At 45.5% G+C, this 11405-nt stretch overlaps 1 pseudogene across 1 annotated transcript; it reads right to left on the bottom strand.

The window, feature by feature from the left end:
• Positions 1–9717: 9717 nt before the first annotated feature.
• On the bottom strand, positions 9718–10637 carry LOC308439769 (polypeptide N-acetylgalactosaminyltransferase 1-like; annotated as a pseudogene). Its single transcript has one exon. The product of its transcript is annotated as a polypeptide N-acetylgalactosaminyltransferase 1-like (transcript).
• Between the last annotated feature and the right edge of the window lie 768 nt (positions 10638–11405).

Genomic DNA, 11405 nt, shown 5'->3' with positions numbered 1-11405 from the left:
ACCTCAATGTTGGGTAAACATTCAGTTCTTCCATGCAGATACATCCATGGCTTCCTTCCTACATATGCTCGGTTCCTCCCCCTACTTATTTATAATGTCTATCTTTGCATTCTGTCTCATACTTACCCTTGGATCTGAATTGCCCTGATTCCAGGTCCATCATCTTCTGAAAGGCATCTTCCAGGCTTTTGGACAAATCAGGACATACCTCAGTGACATTTCCCTCCTTTCCATGTTTTTCACCATCAAGCTGAAGGAGAGGCTTTCCATTCACTGAGCACTGTCCGGTTGAGTTTCTATACTTGACAGTGAAGTTGCAACTTAGAGAGTCTGTATCTGTGAGAGAAACATGCAGGTGAGGTCCAGCATGGGTGCAGGGGTCTAGAGGAGTCCTGGTTTCTTAACACTCAGAATCTCTGAGATTGGAAAAGGTTCAGGAAGAGAAGAAGGCTCTAAACAAGAGGGTCTGGATCCTTAGTTCTGTGCCATATTTGACTATTTGGACTTGGTAGGACTCAAGTGCATATAGTGCCACCAGGGAGTTTTGCAAGTACATTTATGATGATTGTCAAGTACTGAAGTATAAAATATGTCAGACAGCATCCATGTTCCTGGGGATGAAAATCTAGCTGAACACACAGGGGAAAGGGAGGCATCAGAACACACGGTGAATTCAACATGGAGCCTGGCGCTGAGGAAAGCTCCTGAAGTAATGCTGCGGCCTGGCACGGAAAGGGGAGCTGCAGGCTGTGAGCTCAGTCTCCTCTCATCCCACTGGGCCCTCACACAGCACTTGCCGGGCATCAGGTCTCAGGTTCGCCCACGTTAAACCGCACAGCTGGTCCATTCTCACGGAGATCTCTGTCTGTGACCTGCCTGGAGCCGAAATCTGCTAATCTCCTCTAGACCCTTGTTTCTCAGCATGCTAATGGCCTCTGGCTTTCCAGACTTTCACTAACAGCTAAAGAGGACACAATTCCCTAGAGCCAACCTGTAAAGCAGACTGCACAAGGAATCAGACCTGACCTAGTGTGTCCGTATTTGCTGTCATGTGTGTGTATGTCTCAGCACTGACTTCCAAAATTAAATGATATCTTATAAAAGGAACATTTAACAAGTTTGTAATATGATTACACTAAAAATGCAAAAGGTGTACTATAAAAAAAAAAAACAGAAAAAAATTCTTTCACCTCCCTCCCAAGCCTTCCGCTGTGAAGTTGACTGATGCAGGTTTAGAGACTCCTTTCCTGTTCCCTTCAACCAGCTTCCTCTTCCCTTCCCCTCTCAGCCTGATCCACCTGTCTTCTTCCTGTCTCTGTGGTTTCCCACACACTACTTTCCCTGTCACAACACTCCTAAGGCTTGAATTTTTTCTGGAGAGGCTGGGATTCCTACTCACTAAGGAGAGCCCACCAGCAGATTTGGGGAAGATGAACCTAAGCCCTCTGGAGCCCAAGAACTAGCCCTGTGATTGTGAACGAAAGGACACAGCCTTGGCACTTAGCTGGATCAGCATGAGATGCACTTTACTTATCTGTAAGAAAAATCCACCGGGAAGTTTGATTAAAGGAAATCGTTTTGACAAATGATTAACACTTGATAATCCAGGATATTAAAATAAAAATGCCTGGCATCTAATTGGGCCAATTAAAACCTAATCATATTATCAAATGTCTTAGAAGGAAGAATTTACACCTAGACCTCTAGGCTTAGTAAAGGAAACTTTTTCATAATGCCTTACAAAAGAGCCACAGTAGTGCAGTTCAGACAAGCTCTCTAAGCTGATTGGACTCACCAAGTAGGCTAGACAGGCTTTCCAGGGCCCAGGCTTCCCTCCCATTGGACCTCCCTGTACTGACTGACAAAGAAAGCCCAGAGCTCCAAGCCCAGCTCTTTCACAGGAGGAGATCCAGGCATCAGGTCAGGGTCTCATGGTTGTGAAGCAGGTACTTTATAACCGCAGCTTTCTCATCATCCTTTGGACACACGGGATTCCTGTGATCAGCAAACTGCCAGATTCTCTGGAGAGAAGGCACTGAAGCTGAGCCTGGTGTTGCAAACCTGTAATCTCAGCACTTGGTACCAAGGCAGAGAAGGGATTGTGTCTGATGCTCTTAGTGGGAGCAATAGTGTGAAGCCTTTTCAAACAAAAGAACCGACAGAAAGAAGGGAAAGAAAAAGGGGGGATGGGAAGGCAGTGGTCTGGCTGCCTGTCCCTGAGTCTGCAGGAGCACTGCCACAGACTGTGAACAGGAAGGTGGAAAAGACAGGTCAAGGGCACAAAGGTCCTGAAATGGTGCAGAGCTTGTGGGGATCCACAGGAAGGCAATCTTCAGAGCTTAGGTCCAGGCCAGGTATCTGAGCCTTTGTCCTGGAGGAATCTAGCACTGTGCCCAGCACATCCTGTCCTGGAGACAAGGCTTTAAACTTCCCAAGGACACCCGTGGTGCTGAGGACATCACCAGATAATCTCTTCTGTCCTCTGTGGTCTTCAGACATGTAGCCCTTCTCCGCCCTCCCGCCCTAACTTTTTTCATAACTTCTTCATTCGATCTGCAGTTTGGGGGGAGGGGGGGGAGTAGAGCCAGGCAGAGCAAGGGTTCCCAGTCGCTGTGTTTGTGGAGAAGAAGCCCAGGAGCTTCCTGGTAGCCCAGGACAGCAAGAACTTTCTGACTTAGCCAGGTCCTTGCTCGGTGCCCCAACCCCCCCCCATGTAGACCCTGGGAACTCACCAGTTGACAGCGTGGTCCCCAGACAAAACAGCAGAACCAGAAGCCTCCTTTTCAGAGAAAGATTGGTGGTGGCTGCCTTGGCCATGGTCTTTCCTGAGCTCCTGCTGCCTATGGTGTGACCAGAGCTGCGGAGAAAATAGGGAATCCCCAGTGCAGTCCCGCGGACCCAGTGTCTAAATTCCGTAACCTGGGCTGTGAAATCAGAACTTGGCGCTCTCCAGCCTAGCAGGTTTCTAGGGCGCCTTTTCATACTTGTTAATGGGAATCCCCTCCAGGACCTCGCGTCTCGGGTCCTCCCTCCCGGGGGACCGAGGGCCCTTTCACTGAGGGCAAGTAGAGAATTTAACTATGAACTGAAAGCCTAGCATACTTTTTCAGGGCTCCCTCACCCCGTGGTCTGTTCATCTCACTCACCTGCAGCAGCTGCGCCCTCAGTGTTCCCCCCGCCCCCAACGGAACAGAGTAAAGAATGAGGTTTCAAAGGCGAGGCGGGCAGGGGACTGGGCGGGGAGCAGCAGGGCCAGTTCCTGTCACAGGACTTGCCACGCCCATGTAGTCAGGCTTAGGAGTCTTGCCAATGCTTAAGTATAAGTCTCTTTCTCAATTTTTTGGCCTCTCCCCAATAGGTGCCCTGATTGTTTGTTCTGGCAGTTTTCCCAGCCTCTCCTAGAGACCAGGTCAGGCCCCTCTTCTCACTTCCTCATTTCCTCTTCACACTTATCTGTCATCACAGGTCCCTACCCCATCATCCTCTTTTTTGCCCTGCTGTTTGCCATTGATGTCCCTCCCCCAATGCTTCCTAGTCAGCCCCTCCTCCCCATTTCCCTTCCTTCTATTCTCCCTACTGAAGACAATCACTATCCTGTGTTGAAGGGAGCCCTATGCTTTTCCCCTTAGCTCTGTGACACTTAGAGGCAGCGTTTCTGTTGTGTTAGTGTTTCACAGGTTTGGGCCCCTGGGTTCAGTGCTCCGTGGCTGGTCTTGGCAGGAAGAGCTTTTCTGCCACTGCCACAGGTCGCCAAGGGAACTCAGGAGGAGGAATGATTTTCATGGGTGTCTCTCTTTCCTTTCAGCCCAAGCTCTTGTATAAATACAGCTTTGAAATGTTTCAGAGTCTGACAACCAGTATTTCCTATTGGCTTGCCCTCAGGGCTTGGAAAGACCTTGTCTACATATTTATAGGCTGTCCTGCTTCTGCCTAGAGCTTACATACAGTCATGCCTACCTGCAGAGGAAGGACTTGGCCCTGATCAGGCTGAGGTCCATGTCACATCCTCCTGTGGAGGCGGGACTTGGGGTATGGCCAATAACCTGGGGGGCTGTGCATTGCTTATGGTAGCATGAAGAGACCTGATTCTCCAGAGTTTGGGAAGCTTCCTGCCATCTCATTTACCACTGATGGGGCTCTGACTGCCTCAATCGAGAATCTGGCTTCCTAACTAGGCCTACCTGAACCACAGGAAATTGGTCTGAAGTTCATTTTCTTTGTTGGGCCTTTATGTGATTTAGGTATCAGGGTAACTGTGACTTCATAAAATGAGTTAGCTACTGTTTCTTCTGTTTACATTTTGTGGAATAGCTTGAGAAGTATTGGTCTTAGGTCCTTTTGAAGGTCTGATAGAATTCTTCACTAAAACTATTTTGTCCTGGGTTTCTTTTCCTTTGGAGACATTTAATGAATGCTTCTATTTCCTTGGAGTTTATGTGATTGTTTAGATGTTTTATCTGATCCTGATTTAACTTTGATATCTGATATTGTCAAGAAAATTATCCATTTCATCCAGATTTTCCAGTTCTGTTGATTTTAAGCTTTTGTACTAGGATCTGATGGTTTTTTTTTTTAATTCCTCAGTTTGTGTTGTTGTGTCTTCCTTTTCATTTCTGATTTTGTTGACTTGGATACTGTGTGTGTTGAGCTTTCACACGTTTTCAGTTTCTGCATTTGTTGTGAGGTGATGAAACTTTGCCCTTTGTTCCGTTCCTGGGATGGATCACATTTACTGATTCGGGTACCACTGAATCGTCATCCTTGCCCATTGATTGCGAAAGGAGGCAGGACCCATCAGAGGTAAAAAGAACCAGGGTCCTCACTGACTCGTTTCAACTTCACTGCAGCATAGACCATGAAGCAAGCCTGCTCTCCTTGCCTGCTCCCTCTAGACTCAGTTCTTACTACAGCACTGACTAGCCTGCCACCTTTTCTATTTGTGATCTAGAAGGGCAGGGCACCATCCCAAAAATACAGTCACCCAGCAGTATGCTGTGGAGAACCTGGGCACTAAAGTGAGACAGAGTGGACAACCAGGATTCCGACTCCACCATATCAGACCCGGTGTTCAGGTCCCCTCTGTCAGCACACCTGAACCTGTATGCCAGACACCCACACAGACATGGACAACAGACATTTTGTAATGAGCAGGATGAATTCTAGTGCCTGCATGAGTAACCACACTGACACAATGCACTTGCCCACTGAAGCAGAGTATTGTTAAGTGAGGAAAATTGACAGAGACAACAATGGTGTCCTGAGTCCTCCAAATTGACTGCTAATGAGCCTCTACTGATCACATCAAAAAGAGGTTCACTTCTGAAACCTACATGCTCTTAAACACATGACAGATGTGTTAGTCAGGTTTCTCTAGTGTAGCAGAATATATACAGTGAATCTCCTTATATAGAAAGTTGATTTAGAAGAAAGACATACAGGCTGGTGTCCAGCTAATCCAACAATGGTTGTCTTTGTATGGAAAGTCAAAGAATTACAAAGTTGCTCAGTATACAAGGCTGGATGTCTCAGGTGACCTTTGGTATCTGAATCCTGAGGTAATAGACACTAATGACAGTGAAGAAATGGACTCAATAACAGGGTGTATTAGTCATGGTTCTCTAGAGTCACAGAACTTATGGCAGTCTCTGTATAGCAAGGAATTTGTTGGTGACTTACAGTCTGTAGTCCAGCTCCCCAACAATGGTCAGCAGCAGCTGTGAGTGGAAGTCCAAGGATCTAGCTGATGCTCAGTCTCACAAGGCAGGAAGGCAAAGAAAACAAGTCTTTCTTATTCCAATGTCCTTATGTAGGTCTCCAACAGAAGGTGTGTCCCAAATTAAAGGTGTGTACCACCGTGCCTGGATCCGGGACTTGCTTTGTCCCAGATGACCTGGAGCTCAGAGATCTCCTTGCCTTAGTGTCCTAAGATTCATAGCCTCTATACCTCAAGTTCAGGATCTAAAATGAGCCTCCCAGTTCTGGATTGTGGTTCATTTCAGAAATAGTCAAGTTGACAACCAGGAATAGCCACTACAATCCACCCCTTGTTACTTGACACAAATAATATCTCATGTCCACATGAAACAATGACAAGGTCATGCTTACAACTAACATGATATAACTATTCTTCATACAATTGCAAACCCATTTGCAAATTACAATGGGACAATGTCCCTTGGAACCATTCTTTTAGTATCTCAACTTAAATACCAAGTGATGTTACAAATGTGTCCTTAACAAAGTAAAATAGAAGCAGTCATATTACTTTATAATCCTTGTTTCTGCAATTGGTCACATGGTCTTAGCTGGTATCTGTAATTACCTTCCTCTCCTGCCCATTCTGAATTTCCTCTACCCTCTGCAAACACCTCAGCATGTCTTGGCTCTTTTTCCTGGAGGAGTGACTCATACCTTCATTCCTGATGATTATGTGTTCTTTGTTATCCTGCTGTGATCAGGATGTTGTATTTTCCCATTGACTTTGATTTTAGTAGTACTAAGAGACATCCTAAAGGATTGCCTGCACTCCACACATAATACTTCCTACCTCCATTGTGGAGAGGCAATCCAATTACTCCATGGTAATCTGGATCTACCATCCCTCCTAACACTATTATTCTTTTATTAGCATGTTGCTTTAAGGGCATTAGATGCTCAAAATGACCAGGGGGAAGTATGAGCTTCCAGTTCAATGGAAAGTTTGTAGTGACTCCTGGTAGGAGCACTCCCTGCTCTGGAACCAAAACTTCTAGGCCAGCAGAACCTAGAGTTGTGGTAACAGGAAGCAAAAATTTTCCTGGAGGGTCACTAGGAGTGATAGTGAATGGAACTATTCCCTTTCCCATCCCTTGATTCCTGGACCCATGTATCCTGGCTATGGGAGAAACTGTGCCATATATTGGACTCTGATTCAAAGCACATACTGCCTTCTGAAGAACTCTGCCCCGGCCTTCCATGCTGCTGCCACCTAATTGACACTGTAACTGTGTCTTCAAATTTTTTCTATAAGACTGGGAGCTTCTGGATGATGGGGAACATGGTAAGACCAATGGATTCCATGACTGTGGGTCCACTGTCCAACTTTTTTTTTTTTTTTTTTTTTTTTTGGTTTGAAGCAATACTGTGTGGAATACCATGACGATGGATAGGACATTCTATAAGTTCATAGATGGTGGTTGTGGTAGAAGCATTATGGGCAGGAAAGACAAATCCAAACCAGAATAAGTATCTACTCCATTAAGAACAAAACCTTGTTGTTTACACAGAGGAAGTGGTCCAATGTAGTCAGCCTGTCACCAGGTTGTTGGCTGGTAATCTTGAGGAATAGTATCATATCTGGGGTTCAATGTTGGTCTCTGCTGTTGGCAGATCTGGTATTGAGCAGCAGATGTAGCCAGGTCAGCCTTCGTAAGTGGAAGTCCTTGTTGTTGAGCCAAAGCATAACCTCCATCTCAGCCACCATGGCCACTTTGATCATGTATCCATTGAACAATGACAGGGATGTCTGGGGAAGGAGTCTGGCTGGCCATAGAACAGGTCATCTTATCCAATTGATTACTGAACTCTTCCTTGGCCGAAGTAACCTTTTGATGAACATTTACATGGGACACAAATGGCTTCACATCCTTTGCCCATCTGGAGAGATCTTACCTCATACTTCTTCCCCAGATGTCTTTCTCACTAATTTTCTAATCCTGATCTTTCCAAGTCCCTGACCATCCAGCCAATCCATTGGCTACAGCCCATGAGTCAGTGAACAATCATACATCTGGCCATTTTTTTCTTCCAAATAAACTGTAATACCATATGTACTGCCTGAACTTCTGCCCACTGTGAAGCTTTTCCTTCACCTGTATCTCTCATGGTCGTCCCAGAAAGGGGTTGTAATGCTGCAGCTGTGCACTTCTGGGTGGTCCCTGCATAATGTGCAGAACCATCAGTAATCCAAGTCCTAGTCTTCTCTTCTTCAGTCAGCCCATCATAGGGAACACCCCATCAGGCTATAGCACATGCTTGGCAGCAGATGGCATTGTAACAGGAATAGAAACCATAGGCATTTGAGCAACTTTTTCATGTAAATTGCTGGATTCAGGGCCTGCCCCAGCCCAATCATTTGATAATAGACTGGTGCTGTGCATGTCCTACGTTATGACTTGGAGGGTCTTTTAGCACCAGCTCACGATGGGCAGATCAGGACATAGGGTAACTTTGTGTCCCATTGTCAAATGTTCAGTTTCCACTAAGGCCCAATAGCAGGCCAAGAACTGTTTTTCAAATGGAGAATAGTTGTATGAAGATGATGGTAGAGCTTTGCTCCAAAATCCTAAAGGTCTCTTCTGTGATTCTGTTGATGTCATAGTCAGGGTGTGTATTCCCACACAAAACATCTTGACAACTAAGCAAGTTGGGGAGGAAAGGTTTTATTCTGTTTACACTGTCCACGTTACTGTTCATCACAAAAAAAAAAAAAAAAAAAAAAAAAAAAAAAAAAAAAAAAGTCAGGACTGGAACTCAAGCAGGTCAGGAAGCAGGAGCTGATGCAGAGGCCATGGAGGGATGTTACTTACTGGCTTGCTTCCCCTGGCTTGCTCAGCCTGCTTTCTTCTAGAACCCAAGATATAGCCCAGAGATGGTACCACCTACAATGGGACCTCCCACCCTTGATCACTAGTTGAGAAAATGCCTTACAGCTGGATCTCATGGAGGCGTTTCCTCAACTGAGCCTCCTTTCTCTGTGATAACTCCAGCTTGTGTCAAGTTCACACATTAAACCAGCCAGTATAGTTGGGCCTAATGCCTTCTGACTCACCACAGGCTAGTTAGAAAACTCAACAGCTGGCTAGATTGGATGTCGAGACTATACCACAGAAAACACTATGTCCCTTGTAACAGAATTTTTTTTAGAACCCATTCTCGCACAGAGAGCACTGGCTTGCTGATGGTACATCGGCTCTATCTGCAATCACATCATGATTCAAACAAGGATTCTCTGATCCTTATAGCTAAGCCTTCATGGCTGTGTGAAAGGATCCTTGGGTGTGAGAGACCTGCCCTGTGGACCCCAGCAGATCCTCCCACTGAACCCTGCTTTACTGTCCACACTCTGACCTCCCTTTGTTTTTTCTCCCTCCCCTCTCGCCTCAGCCTGCAGGGCCCTCTCATACACTGCTTCCCCTGCCTGGATGCAAGCTTTTTCTCAGCCTTGCTGCAGAGGGTTGTACAGGGAATTAGGGAACAATTAGAAACAGGCAGCAGAAATGGCTGAAGTGCACACAAGCCATGAAAAGTGCATCTATCCCAAGAGCACCCGTGTGCCTGTTTGGGGATCTGAGGGCATTGCCGCTGTTCTTGATGAAGACTTCCAGTCCTGTAAACAGCAGTGTGCAGAGTCTCTCTACTTTGCAGTCTCATGTCCTGGGACAGGAAGGCTGGTCCATAGCAAATGACAAGCTAGAGGAGTCTGAGATTTAATGGCTGATAAACCTTAATGAACCTCAGCAGAAATGTATGCCAAGGTAGTTCAGTCAATCCTTCTTTCATTCTTTGTTGTTGTAAATTTGGTCTCAGTAAATTTCTGGAAGGGTGACATTTTGATGAAGCCACTGCTGGGACCGGCTTCCAGTACATTCTCTAATGCTGGGCACGTGGCTATCCTCTTCTGTGGCTTTATCCAGGCACTGACCACTATTCATATGCTGTAGGGTTAATTTCACTTGGTCATACCTTTGAGCATGGTAACTGGGCTTTAAGTTTGGAAATAACCAAACAAAGGTGGTCTGTTCTAATTTCTTTGTTGGCAGTGTAAGAATAAACCCTGATTACCTCTAATACTATACAATTAAAAATTCCAGCATTCTCATTCTCTTTTCTAGCCATGTAATCTAGACTGATTTGTTTTCACATTTTGTATTTCTGCTAATGAGAAATAGTGATGAGGAATTTGAGAATCAGGGCAAATATTTTCTAGGTACCGAGAGAAAGGTTTGCATTGTGGTTCATGTCTCAGACCAAGTCTGGATGATAGAACTTCATAACCTACCTTTGTAACACTGGAGAAATTTTATAGAAGCAATTCTTGAATTCATCCACCCATACTTCTGTAAGCCGTCGGTTACTGTCATTGAGAATCTGCCCTGTCTCTTCTGGAGACATGTACGGTGTAGCTTTCCAAAACACATGACCAACATGGGAGTTCCTCCACACTGCCAAATCCTAAAGGGAATTTCTGGGTTTTCTCCTCCCCAAATATCCACTCCAGCACCATATGTTCCAATTTCCTGAAAGTAAACTCTATTGAAAAATGGCCCCGACCATTGCAGGTGTTCTTATAGGAAGAGTTTGGTCACCTTTCCTTCTGCCCATTTCTCACTGGGGAACAGGATACCAACAAGGAAAATTGAACTTCCAGTTGACTCCACCATAGGTCATGTCAGAGCCCTCCATATACTCAAAAGTGTCATCGGTGATCACATTGATGACAGGACACACCACTGTTCTGTCGTGGTTGATCCGGGATACTAGAGGTTCCAGCCATCCTCCTGTACACTCGCAGTGAGCATCTAAGGAGGTGAACACTTGGCCTGTGGACACAGCAGCTCCTTTAATCTAGCTCTGATCAACCCAGAACATTGTTCCATTCAGGATTGCGTGAACCGGCACTTTAGGTTGTTTCACTCAACACTCTAGAGGTCTTTTCTGAAGGTCTCATTCACTGGCGCCATCTACATGAACAATCTCTTCTATCATGTGTCTCAGAGAGTGATTAATGACACTGTGGACTGTTCACAGACGTGTGCTCCATGCCTCATTGTGGAAAACACTCACCACACTTGTGGGAAGGTTATCTGGCCACACCTTTGCTTCTCACCCCTCTGACCTCACGTCTGGTAAGGATCTGTTGAATGCAATCATCTCACTTGCCATTAAGTTGAAATGATTAGTTTTCAACAGCTCTTTCATCTTTTCATGATCCTCCTGAGGAATGCCGACTGGTTTCCCCGTTTCTCCAGGACCTTGGTGAGGCTTCTGCACTAGCTCTAGAACATCCCCAGCAGGGAGGCCTCTCTCCTTCTCTTCACATTTGTTGCACTCACTGAAGTAAAGCAGCAGGAACATAGCCAAGAGTACCCAAACCAAGGAGGTGGCTAGAACCACCTTGCAATATGAGATTTTCTCATGGCACTTTAAGTCAAATGTAATATTAAAAATATACACACACACGTACACACACACACAGACACACACACACACACACACACACACACACACACAAATATCATGAAAATTATTCCAATTTAGTTTCATCAGAAATCACAGTCATATCCCCAAAGAGGCTTTTCAAATGAATTCATATCAAAAATCCACATCTCAAATAATCTAGGCACAAAACATCATGCACAGCAGCA

The sequence above is a fragment of the Micromys minutus genome (assembly GCF_963924665.1).
Source record: "Micromys minutus genome assembly, chromosome: 30".
In the NCBI taxonomy this organism is placed as follows: domain Eukaryota; kingdom Metazoa; phylum Chordata; class Mammalia; order Rodentia; family Muridae; genus Micromys; species Micromys minutus.
Note: the sequence above shows the minus strand (reverse complement) of the source record. Positions and strands in the feature narration are given on the sequence as shown.